Here is a 12,117-nt window from a genome sequence, read left to right as displayed (position 1 = left end):
TTAAAAGTCTCACTGTTCCACCAATCATACTGTGTTTAGATGCTGTTACTCTAGTCTGCCCCTGGAAACTGTATAAAAACTAGCCAAAAGAGCTGCTCGAGGTCACCTTTTAGGTGCAGGTCGACTCCAGCGCACTAGAACAATAACATCCTCTTGCTTTTGCATCAATCTCCGGCTCTGCAAGGTCTGCTGGGGGCGGGAGTTGGTGGGGGGGGGTCGGTTTGCGTCCCAGTAGCTAAAGCTCCTCAGTACATGTCTTCTTGATCCATTCATTTAAAGAAAATGTTTCAGATTTTTTTCTTCACAATTGATCTTCTCAAAGTTTCCCGTTTATGTTTTGATCCATCAGCTAAATACTTTTAAAGACCTATTTGGTTTTTATTTTAATGACTGCATGTATACTTGTGTACAGTGTACATAGAATACCAATGAAGGGCAGATGAAGACACTGAATTACAGACAGTTGTTAGTCTCTTCTGGGTGTTGGGAACCAAGCCTAGGTTCTTTGCAAGAACAGCAAGTGTTCTTAACCACTGAGCTATCTTTATAGGCACACATTTTCTAACTATTAACAAATATTTACTTATACTTAACATTGTTTTACTGACAGTGAGTAGAGCAGTCAAGAGCATCCTTTTAACAATTGTATCAATTTTATAACCAGTGTTGTATTTCATAATATATGTAATTTCTGTGATAATTTCTCTAGCCACCTTTCCTTTTCAATATGATTAGAATGTGTAAATGACAAATATATAGCACATTCTCAAACCATCTTCTGGGCAACATAAATTTCCGATTGCTTTTAATGGCTTCTGTTCTCCAAACTTGAGAGCCCTGGCTTGCTACTTATCAACTGTGTCTAATCTGCCATTAAACTAAATAATGATATCTTCAAATTTCTACCACCACATTTTAATTACAAAGATACCATTTATCTTCCCCAAATGGCTTGCTTTTTTTGTAGCTACTACATTCTCTCTGCAGTAGCAATTCTTGTCTTTAACATGTCTTTAGTTTTTTTTTAAATACAGAAATTTTCACATATGGGGTCTGTTTGTTGAATTTGATTACATGTTTTCATTCCTCATCCAACCACGGGGATGTGGAATTTTTGTGTTCCTGAGTTGCTAGGCACTTTTTGTATCCTTGAATTGTTTTGCTGTTTAATTACTGTTGTTTATTTACTGGGGGTTGGGAAGGTCTCCTTGCATATACAACAGTGCATGTGCATCAGTCAGAGAACAAATTTTTGAAGTGGATCTGCTCCTTCTAAGATGTGCATTCTAGGGCTCAAACTCAGGGATCCTTATTCACCTGCCAAGGGACCTCAGTCACACCTTTTGTATTTGACCATGACTGTAAGTATTCTAGGGGGGAAAATTGGAGACTAATTGGTCCATATGCTCAGAAAACAAACAAACAAACAAAAACCATGTTTCTGCTATTCACCCAAATATCCCAGAAGTTTTACCTACTTCCTGCTTCACTGGGGTTTTTGCTGCAAGGTTTGGAAACCATTTTTCACATATGCAGTGCTGGCCTCTTGCTGTTTTGCTCCATGTATTTCTTGTAGAGTCATTCCACAGGAAACAAGCCCACCCAGTTGCCCCATATGTTTCTTTTCATCATGAGTTATTCTGTTAGTGCAATAAGATATAATATTTTAATTATATTTAAACTAATTGAAGAGATTTATTAAAAGCACATGGATGTGTGTAGTCGATCATCTTTATCCAACTACTTTCTTTTCATGCACTGTCAAACTAATTCAGTGGTAATTTTATCAAAAAAAGTTACTGTAATGTAGAATACAGGATTCCAGCTATAAATCTTGAATGTGCCCTTCAAGAAATAGTTACTGAAGATTGTAGAACAGTGGGCTTGGTTTTCTATTTGTTTCGCCTGAGACACTTGCTATGCTACCATTATTTAGCTTCATATCCACTCTTCCATGCTTCACCTTTGTCATTTTCAGCCTGGGACATTGAAATCCACAGTTCTTCTCCAGCTGAAACACAGAGGCTCTGCCAGCAGAGGCCCCTGAGAGGGATTAGAAGGCTAGTGGAGAGAGAAGGGTCTGTTTTGCTTCCTGCTTTTAGTATTTCTAGCTTCTGCTTCAACAGTGTGGCTGCTGGATGTTCCAATGGTGTACATGATTTCTGTTTGGACATCTTCTACTCTTCCCAAACCATCACAATTGTGCCTTCTCACAGACCCCAGATATGACCTCTAGTTCTTCCATACCAAAGGCAAGTGCTGCAAGACCATGTGGTGTCTCTGTGTCCTTGCTGGGGCTTAAATGACTCAGCAACAGCCAGTTCTCAGAGGTTTGAATTCTGCATGTTTATGCACCCCATCTATGTCACAAGCTAATAAAAGAAGGTTGATCTCTCTTTTTTGGACCCCCAGTTTTGCAGTTGATTAATGTTTTTTGTATCATCTTTTTCAGGTTTCCAGTTCTCAACTGCCGATTGTTTTAATTAACTTCCTTTTGCTAAGACAATTGCTGTGGTTTCTACTCCTAAATGCATGCTGATAATATGCATTTCTGTCTATAATAGCTATCTTTTGAGTGGCCATTGGCATCCTGCCAAAATGATACCACTAATTTTACTGCCTGTGAAAATTACAATGTTATTTATATTCTTTACTAAAATGTTTAAAAATATGATGAAAAAATAAGTGTAAGCCTCCCATTTGTCTCCTGCTTTCAAAGTGGTTCAAAGTAGTTCAGTAACTATTCAATGATCACTTAGTTAGGAAAGAAAGAAAGAAAGAAAGAAAGAGAGAGAGAGAAAGAGAGAGAGAAAGAGATGAAGACTTTCTAGAACTCAGTGAAAATGAAGGCACAACATACCCAAACTTATGGGACACAATGAAAGCAGTGCTAAGAGGAAATTCACAGCACTAAGTGTATTCATAAAGAAATTGGAGAGATTTCATACTAACAACTGAACAGCATACTTGAAATGTCTAGAAGGAAAAGAAGCAAACACACCCAAGAGGAGCAGATGGCAGGAAGTAGTCAAACTCAGGGATGAAATCAATCAATTAGAAACAAAGAGAACAATACAAACAATCAACAAAACTAAGAGCTGGTTCCTTGAGAAAATCAAGGTAGACAAACCCTTAGCTAAACTCACTAAAAGAAACAGAGTATCTAAATTAACAAAATCAGAAATGAAAAGGGAAACATAACAACAGAAACTGAGGAAATTCAAATAATCATTAGATCTTACTTAAAAAGCCTATAATTCACAAAACTGGAAAATCTAAACAGACTGGATGAACTTCTAGGCAGATACCACCTACCAAAGTTAAGCCAAGATCAAGTAAAATATCTAAACTGTCCCATAACCCCTGAGGAAACAGAAATAGTCATTAAAAGTTTCCCAACCAAAAAAAGTCCAGGGCCAAATGGTTTTAGTGCAGAATTCTACCAGACTTTCAAAGAAGAGCTAATAAGAACGGTCCTCAAACTATTCCTCAATATAGAAAGAGAAGGAATACTACCTAATTCATTCTATGATGTCTCAGTTACCCTGAAACCTAAATCACGCAAAGATTCAGCAAAGAAGGAGAACATCAGACCAATGTCACTTATGAACATCAATATATCTTTGACAAAGTAAAAAATATATTCCTGTCAGGAGCCATGTAGAAGAGACTAAAGGGTAGCGGGTGATCTTCCAGAGATGGTTCACTCTGGAACTGCAACGAATGAGCCCTTGGTAGCTAGGCTCAGGGGACAATGTCTCAATCTTGATTCTTGCCATTGATATGCCTTTTCTGTTATTATTAAATCAATATAACAATTCCTGGGCATTAGCTCACCATATTGGGCAGATTTTCTGCAGATCAGTGGAGATGTACTCTCTTGTAGTGATGCTATATAGACAAATAGATGATTTCTTAATTCTTAATGATGATTCTATAAGAATTCCTAAATTTATACTAGTGCGGATTTCTGAGCTTGAGGCCAGCCTGGTCTACAGAGTGAGTTCCAGGACAGCCAGGGCTATACAGAGAAACCCTGTCTCAAAAAATCATAAAATAAAAAAAATTATACTAGTAACTATTGAGACTTTTATACTAAGGCTCAATTACAGCTCTCTGTAATATGAAAACTGCAATTAGAACTCTGTTGGTCTTTTTGTGTCATGAGTTAATTGTACTGATAGAAAGCAGGCATTGATACAAATTTACAATTTAGGAATACATTTCTTTAGGCTGTAAAACAACTAAAGGCCATAAACTAGGAAGGAATGATTTATTGTAGGTCCAGGGACAGAAGATAAGATATTAACTGGTTTAGCTATACAAAACTTCATTGTTAACTTAGACATAAGATTTACAGTTTTAGACTCCCTATGAACCTGTGTTACTAGTGACTGATAATGAATGTCTAATTAGACAACTAGTCTTAATGAAAACACATGTAAATATCTCAGTTGTTATTTCTCATTCAATTTATGATTTAAGTCTATGTTTGAACTTGTGTAAACTTTCCAAAAAAAGATGTTCGAAATATCCTGTGATCATGTATCCTGAGATAAGCATAAGAAATATTGAGAACAAAGAATAGACCACACACAGATTTTTTCCCTTAGAGATAAACTTTCCCCTTTTTTTTTCTTCTCTTAGAAATAAAGATTAGAATCTCTTTTTAAAGTGTTTTGTTTCTTCCTGAGAGTGATTTTCTCTAGCTGACAAGGGGTTAAATAAATACCCAGCCTAGGGCCAGGGGTCTTGAAGGACCTGTGGAGAAAAGAACAAAGGTCCTTTCTTAATCCCTACAATGTCCTGTTGTCCTGTTTTACAGTAGAGTGTTAATTCTTCTGAGTCATTGGGTTCTGGGGTCAGAGAAACTCAGAGACAAGACTGGTAAAATATAGAAAGCAAAATTTACTCTCACAAAACCAGGTTTAGCCTCCATATCAATGCTCCCTCCCTCAACTGTCTTCAAGAGGGAACCACTAGTGTCTGGGGCAGGTTTCCCACATATTTCCATGAGATTCCCCCCAAGCCCCCGCAAACGTGTGTCTTGGTAGCATCAAAACGATGGAATGCTCACGAAAGTCTTCAGAAGTCTTTCCTGTCCAGTGAACTAATTAATCACAGGATAGCTTTCGATCCATGTCTACAGAACAGCTGATTTCAAACAATGGATGCCTCTAACTAAAGTGCAATCATGTATTTAAGTTAAATCAAACTGAATTATACTCACTTAAAAATACGGAGCTAAAAAGAACAAATGAAAATGATAGGATACTTATTGAACTTATTATGTTTAACTTTTGCAGGAAATTGAAGAGTGATACTAACAGTCTGTGGTCAGCAAGATGAGAGTCATGGAAGCAGAAGGCAGTCCTGTATGGTTTAGGAGAACCACCATCTGTCCTGTTGCCCTCAGTAACTGAATGCTTAAATCGAAATATGTTTTCTCTATGACAACTTGCTCTCACTAAGTGACCACAGCCACTAGCTTTAGTTAAGGGGGTTCCAGATGAACCAATAACACAAAGAACTTTGTGTTTTGTTTTGTTTTTTGTTTTCATTGTGGATTTCCCAGGAACTACCAGATTTAAAAAAAAATTTTTTTTGAAGTTAAGATCAAAAGTCTGGCTTTTATCACTGGTATCTCATTCAGAACTTACAGTTACAGTATAACAGGACTCCAGATCTTGGCAAAACTGACTCCATGATGGATGTGCCATTCAGATAGGCAGTACCACCAGCCAAACTAAAACAAAAGCTTAATCCATCACAGTTCACACAGTTCCAGGACAGTCTCTAAATGTACTAACCTCGCTTTTTAGCTTCAGTAGTTCTGCTTCTGGATAAGTGTTCTCGTTAACTGATGTACATCAACCCAGAATATGTTCTTTGCTTAAATGCTCATCCTGAGAAAGGCTCAGGACTACACTGGGATCCTGAACACCCAGTGTATCACCAGCTGGCTCATAAAGACTTCGTATTAGCTTAAATCCATGTCTGACCATTCTTCGCTGGTGGATACCCACATCAACAGGAAGAATAAGAAGCTGCTTCTCCTCAAGATAATCATACAACACTACCTGATGAAACTCGAGCATTACTGCCTGGATTTCAAATGTTCCAAGCAATATATTCTTTATATGGCCAATATCATAAAAGATTCACTCTGCCAATACAATGGTCTTACCACCCTGGTAGAGCACCCAATCCATCTCTGAAGGTATGCTAAATAAATAAGGCCTCAATGCAGCCCAATTATAACAATAACTTGTGGGCTGAGCATGGAAAGGTGAACATCTGTGTGTTGCTTATGAAAATAACCGGCTAACATATCCCAAGAGAGTACTGAAGAACTCTGTCCTTTAAAGTGTATCCACATTTCTCCTGTCCAACCACTAGCTGCATTTGTTGTTCAGACGAAATCAAGAAGCAGTGTTTTAATGAAAGAGTCATTTCACAAGTATCCTAAAGGAAATCTCAAAAAGACTATCGACCTAAATTTATTCTTTGAGGTTTACTGTAAGTTCCTTAAGAAAAAAAAGTTATGACATCACAACATGCTTTTCATTACAGTTTTATTGTTGGTATTGTTTAACAACTGTCTTCTAGTAAGAACTGAACATAAGTGTCTAGCTGAGAATGATGGTATATACCTTTAATCCCAGCACATGAGAGGTTGATGGATCACTATGAGTTTGCATCTAACCTGGTCAACATAGTAAGTTCTAGGGTAGCTGGGGCAACATAATAAGATCCCTCCCCCCTCTCCCTCTCTCTCTCTCTCTCTCTCTCTCTCTCTCTCTCTCTCTCTCTCTCTCTCACACACACACACACACACACACACACACACAAAGATTTTCTGCAATGCAAATGTGTGTTGAGTCCATAGATTAATTTGGGAAGAATGAATAGCTCTAAGAGTCAAATACATCTTGCAACTTATTCAGTAAACTTAAATTTTACTTTACTTCCTTACTGAATTAGAAGACAAACCATTTTTCCTAACTGTTGGACACTGTTACTAATATATTTACATATATATTTACATATATGTTGCATAATATATTTAGCTAAAATTAAGTAGAGACAAAAGGAAAAATGTAATATACACATATGGCTACTTTTCTGCATGTACATCTGCACAGTAGAAGATGACATCAGTAAGTTGGGAGCTATCATGTCGGTGCTAAGAATTGAACTCAGGACTTTTAGAAGAACATTGAGTGTTTTTAACCACTGAGCCATCTCTCTAGACCTTGACTTTTAGGGATATTTTATACAGATAGACTTTATAGGGCTCTAACCATGTCTAACCAAGAGCACTTTACATATATCCTTGGGTCTCCTTTTGTCTCTATTTAACTTTTGCTCTCTTGATTAGCTGGTCAAAGAAATCTTTCAGACTGCTTTCTGTTTTGCCTTGTTTATACTTTCACTGTAGAGTTAAATGATTATCTAGTAACCCCATGATGAAAATTATAAATGGGATAAAGGAATCAACATGCCAAATGCAATACACAAATATGTATGTGGCCTCTGTTTTGATGACAGTGAGTTTCAGAACATCATCTCAGCTTCAGGCGAAAACACTAATGGTGAAGAAATACATAGATCACAGGCTGTTTAAACACAAAATTGTGTTGATGAAAACAGTTGAGATCACATACAAGGAGGAGATTCCAGTTTGCAGGCAATTCAGCCAAACCAACTTTAACACTCTTTGCTTAAAATATCCACACTGTAATTAGGTGCAAACACTCACCACTACTGCTTAGAGCCCACTCCATTCCTGGGGTTCCCCTTGCCTCTTGCTGGATCCCATCCTTTTGTAATTCTCTCTACAAGAATCTGTAAGAGATAGAATCTGTTAGCATTTCTCCAATCTTTGTGAACCTTTATTCTTAAATGATTATTTACTTTTGTGCAGAGACACAAGGTGAGTTTTTATTTTCCAGAATTTCCTAACATATTCTATTACCTTCTAATATGCATCTTACCAGTGTAGAAACCCTATAGCCTACTTCATGGTCCTATTCCAGGGAATATTTAGAATGAATCCCAATTAAATTATCTAATTTTAATCTAGAGCCACACTACACACAATTGTGAATTCTTGTCTTGCACCAGGAGATGTGGCTAGGCATGTAACTGGGGGCTAAACGTCAGACCACTGCATTGAGTCTACTCATGGAATTAAAGGACAGTTGTCAGAGGGTGCTACTCATAACTTTCCATTCATAAGAAAGTGCTGGGCAGGACAGAGAAGACCCTGCCATGTGTTCCTCATTCATTTTTTTTCTTATTTCTCTTATTCACCATCTGGATCACTGTCTGATTCAAATCAACCAAGAATCCTTGGTTGTCAGTGATATGGACCCCTATACTAACCTCCATGGTCTTCAATAATATCTCAACTGAAATGTCAATGCTCATGCAATCTTCTCTCTAGGACCAAAGATGAAAAAAATCAGTGCTGATGTCTGTGTCTCAAAAATTTTAAGGTCTAAACTTTGAAAATTACTTTACGCAACGTCTATCTGAGGAGAAGAGTTAAAATATATGCTGATTGAGGAAAGTTTTTCCCTAAATTGAACAATTTGAAAATCATAAAAGAATCTCTTTTGAGTTCATCAGACTAAATGTAACATTTTAATAAAATAGGTGAGCTTATATTAAGTCTGGGGTGGTATTAAAAAAAAAAGGCTGCATTTTATTCCCAGGGTAGTTTGGATAACAGACCATTAATATAAGACAATGCTTCAAATTCTAGGTGATAGAGACCTAGAAATTACACATTTCCTAATCCTATTCTGAGTATTAAAAATTCTTGGTCGACAAACACGGGAACGTTCAAGGACATCTACTTTCTAACAGAACACGGTGAAAGGTGCTTCTGAGAATATTTACTAAGCTAGCCTCCAAATGATGTGAAGGCCACAGGTGACTTTCAGTTGACCGTGAGATAAAAATCAATTCTTGCCATCTTGTCTTTTTACAGAGGCAAGGGTTCTGGAAGTAATGGGTGCAGAAATACATGGTGAAAATGTTAATGAGAGGAATGCTCAGTGTGCTGAGAATCCTGACTGGTAACAGAGTCTTGGATTCTAATCTCACTCACAGATTTCACAGTGAGACTAGACCACAGCCTGGAGGGAAGCATGCGCCTCTGCCTTGACCAAGTATATCTCATAACCATACTGAGAGTTCTAAGTTACTGAGCATGAGGAATTGTTTCACAGGGGGAAAAAAGTGACTCCACCTTTCCACTTTTTATTTGGTAATTAGTTTCTTTCTCTCAAATGAGTATAATGTTCATTTTCCACTTCAAAATCACCCTTTAGGAATTTTGGTCTTACTCGTGGTGGTACTGAGGGTAAAAGGTCTACAGTTCCTGTCTTGAGTCTTGGTTATACAGATGTGATAAGTAAGCGCTCCTCTGATCTGGGTTCCAAATGAGTAACACATATTGTATTACTCACTTGGAACCAAATACGACATCTGTTTCTTTTTACCAAAACCATGTGTCTGGAACAGGAAAACCAGCTGTTGACTGCCTTTGCTGAATGTCTCTTTTTGATTAGCATGAAGGCTACTTTTAAATCTTCCCTTCAAAGAAAGCCATTATAGTTCTTAGTTGTCAAAGAGATTGGGAGGTTGAAAAATGTTTAGGTTGGAGTGTCACAAGATCAAAGGTCTATACATTGAATCTGTGCCATTAATCTGTTCTCATTATTTCAGCCTCTTACAGCACCATAACTGCATGTGATGGAGACATACAGAATGGAGGGCCCAGGAGGAAACATCCTCCCCTACTTCTCAAATCACTACCACAACCTGTATGCATGTCCCTTACCTCTACCAACTTCCTCTTTTCTGTAATCAGCTTCCTGAACCAATCTCACTTGAAATGCCTATGTGTCTGAGAAGAGCTTAGCGAATGCCATGGACATAAAATCTTTCCACTTGGAACATAATTTAACCTCATTATCAGGCTATCATTATTTTTTGTTTGTTTGTTTGTTTTAAAAATTCATATTATTATCTTAAGCAGAGTTGCTCACAAGGAAAATACATCTATTTTTATAATAAAATCTTAAAGGGACATAGCTACATTTATTTTTTTTTATTCTGGGTGTTTATGGCTGCATTCATGCCACAGTGGCTGATTTGAATCATTGCAACCTTCTATGGCACTCAAAGTTTAAACTGTTTAGTCATTAACCCTACTACGGCATGGCATGTCAATGATCCTACCTCCAGGTGCTTGGGTCTTTCTTTCATTGTCTATGCAACCTGTCAACTGTTCTGCTTTCTTGTCTGTAAATTCAGGATGCTCTTGTAAGGGTGATGGGAAGAAAGGCACAAGAAGCACTTAGCATTGAGTCTGTGCAAACACTCAATCGACAGTGATGTCAGAGCCCCACGTCTTGTCTGATGCTTGGCATTTACTCAAAGAAAGCAGTTTATGACTAAGGATGAGGAAACATGGAGGCTCAGTTATTACTGGGATTCTAATAGGTTACTCTGCTCTGGTTTTCTTCTCTCCATATGGGAATGATGAAAAGAAAAATGTTAAGATGTTTACAAATGAAGACCAACAGCAAGAAGAAAACATGGAAAACAATAGGTTCAGAGTCAGAAGAGCAGGCTTCCCAACTGCTAGGGGTTAAAAGAAATAGAATCCTCTCACTATTTTAAAATATACAAAATTTTAAAACAGAATCCCTGCTTAAGCAAATTATCAACTCAATGTGAAGTTAAATAAAAAGGTTTAGGAAATGAAAATTATTAATTGAAAAAAAAAACCCTTCAAAACCTTCTGTAAGATTTCGGCCTCCCTTGGCATGTGCTGAATAAGGAAGCTGGAAGTTAAACCATGAACCAAGAGAACTTTATGGTATCTGAGGGATTCTGAGATATGCGTTTGAGGGGGGAGTCTTCACACTTTAGGAATTCCCTCATTAGTGCAAGAACCAATGGGATGAATTTAACCAAATGTAAAGACAATTTTATGAGCCTCAGTTAAAAAATTTGATTAATAAATGGGAAAGCCCATACATTTCAGGATATTTTCAAAAGAGGTCTAGAACCAATTGAAATGCATTTCTTTTTTTTTTTATTAGATATTTTCTTTATTTACATGTAAATTTCTCCATTCCCAGTTTCCCTCCCAAAAAACAAAGAAACAAACAAAAACAACAAAAACAAACCCCTGTTGCCTCCCCCCTCCCCATGCCTGCCACCCCACCCTCTCCCACTTATTGGCCCTGGCATTCCCCTACACTGGGGCACAGAACTTTCACAGGGCCGAGCTCCTCTCCTCCTATTGATGATCAAATTGCAATCCTCTACTATACACATACTGCCAGAACAATCAGACCCCTCCATGTGCAGTCCTTGGTTGGTGGTTGAGACCCTGGGAGCTCTGAGGGTACTAGTTAGTTCATATTGTTGTTCGTCCTAAGGTGCTGCAAACCTCTCAGTTCCATTAGTCCTTTCTCTAACTCCTTCACTGGGGACCCTGTACTCAGTTCAATGGATGGCTGTGAGCCTCTACATCTGTATTAGTCAGGTACTGTCAGAGCCTCTCAGGAGATAGCTATATTTAAGCTGGCTTGCCCTTCCTTCGGTCTCTGCTCCCTAGTTAATCTCTGCAACTCCTTCCTTGAGTATTTGGTTTCCCCTTTTAAGAAGGGATGCACTGTCCACCTTTTGGTCTTCCTTCTTCTTGAGTTCCTTGTGGTTTGTGGGTTGTTCTTCCTGTATTCCAAAGAGATACACAGTTGGACAAGAAGCTAGTCGGGAAAACTGTGAAGCAGATAAAGGAGGGAGCCCAACTAGCAATGATACCAGAACAGGGCAGTGTTAAACAGTGTGGCCAAGAACTTTATATTGAATAGAGAAGAAGGTTAAGAAAGATAAAGGTGCTGGGCAGTGGTGGCGCACGCCTTTAATCCCAGCACTTGGGAGGCAGAGGCAGGCGGATTTCTGAGTTCGAGGCTAGCCTGGTCTACAGAGTGAGTTCCAGAACAGCCAAGGCTACACAGAGAAACCCTGTCTCGAAAAAGAAAGAAAGAGAGAGAGAGAGAGAGAGGGAGAGACAGAGAGAGAGAGAGA

The 12,117-nt window shown here is 38.1% G+C and overlaps 1 protein-coding gene across 1 annotated transcript in view; it reads right to left on the bottom strand.

The window, feature by feature from the left end:
* Positions 1 to 12,117, bottom strand: part of Kcnn2 (potassium calcium-activated channel subfamily N member 2) — a 405,119-nt gene that overhangs the window by 275,888 nt on the left and 117,114 nt on the right. The window contains exon 2 of the mRNA XM_031365618.1: positions 7,763 to 7,848. The gene's annotated coding sequence lies outside the window, so the exon portion shown is untranslated. The remainder of the gene's footprint in view (positions 1 to 7,762; positions 7,849 to 12,117) is intronic.

The sequence above is a fragment of the Mastomys coucha genome, unplaced genomic scaffold, assembly GCF_008632895.1.
Source record: "Mastomys coucha isolate ucsf_1 unplaced genomic scaffold, UCSF_Mcou_1 pScaffold13, whole genome shotgun sequence".
Classification (NCBI taxonomy): Eukaryota; Metazoa; Chordata; class Mammalia; order Rodentia; family Muridae; genus Mastomys; species Mastomys coucha.
Note: the sequence above shows the minus strand (reverse complement) of the source record. Positions and strands in the feature narration are given on the sequence as shown.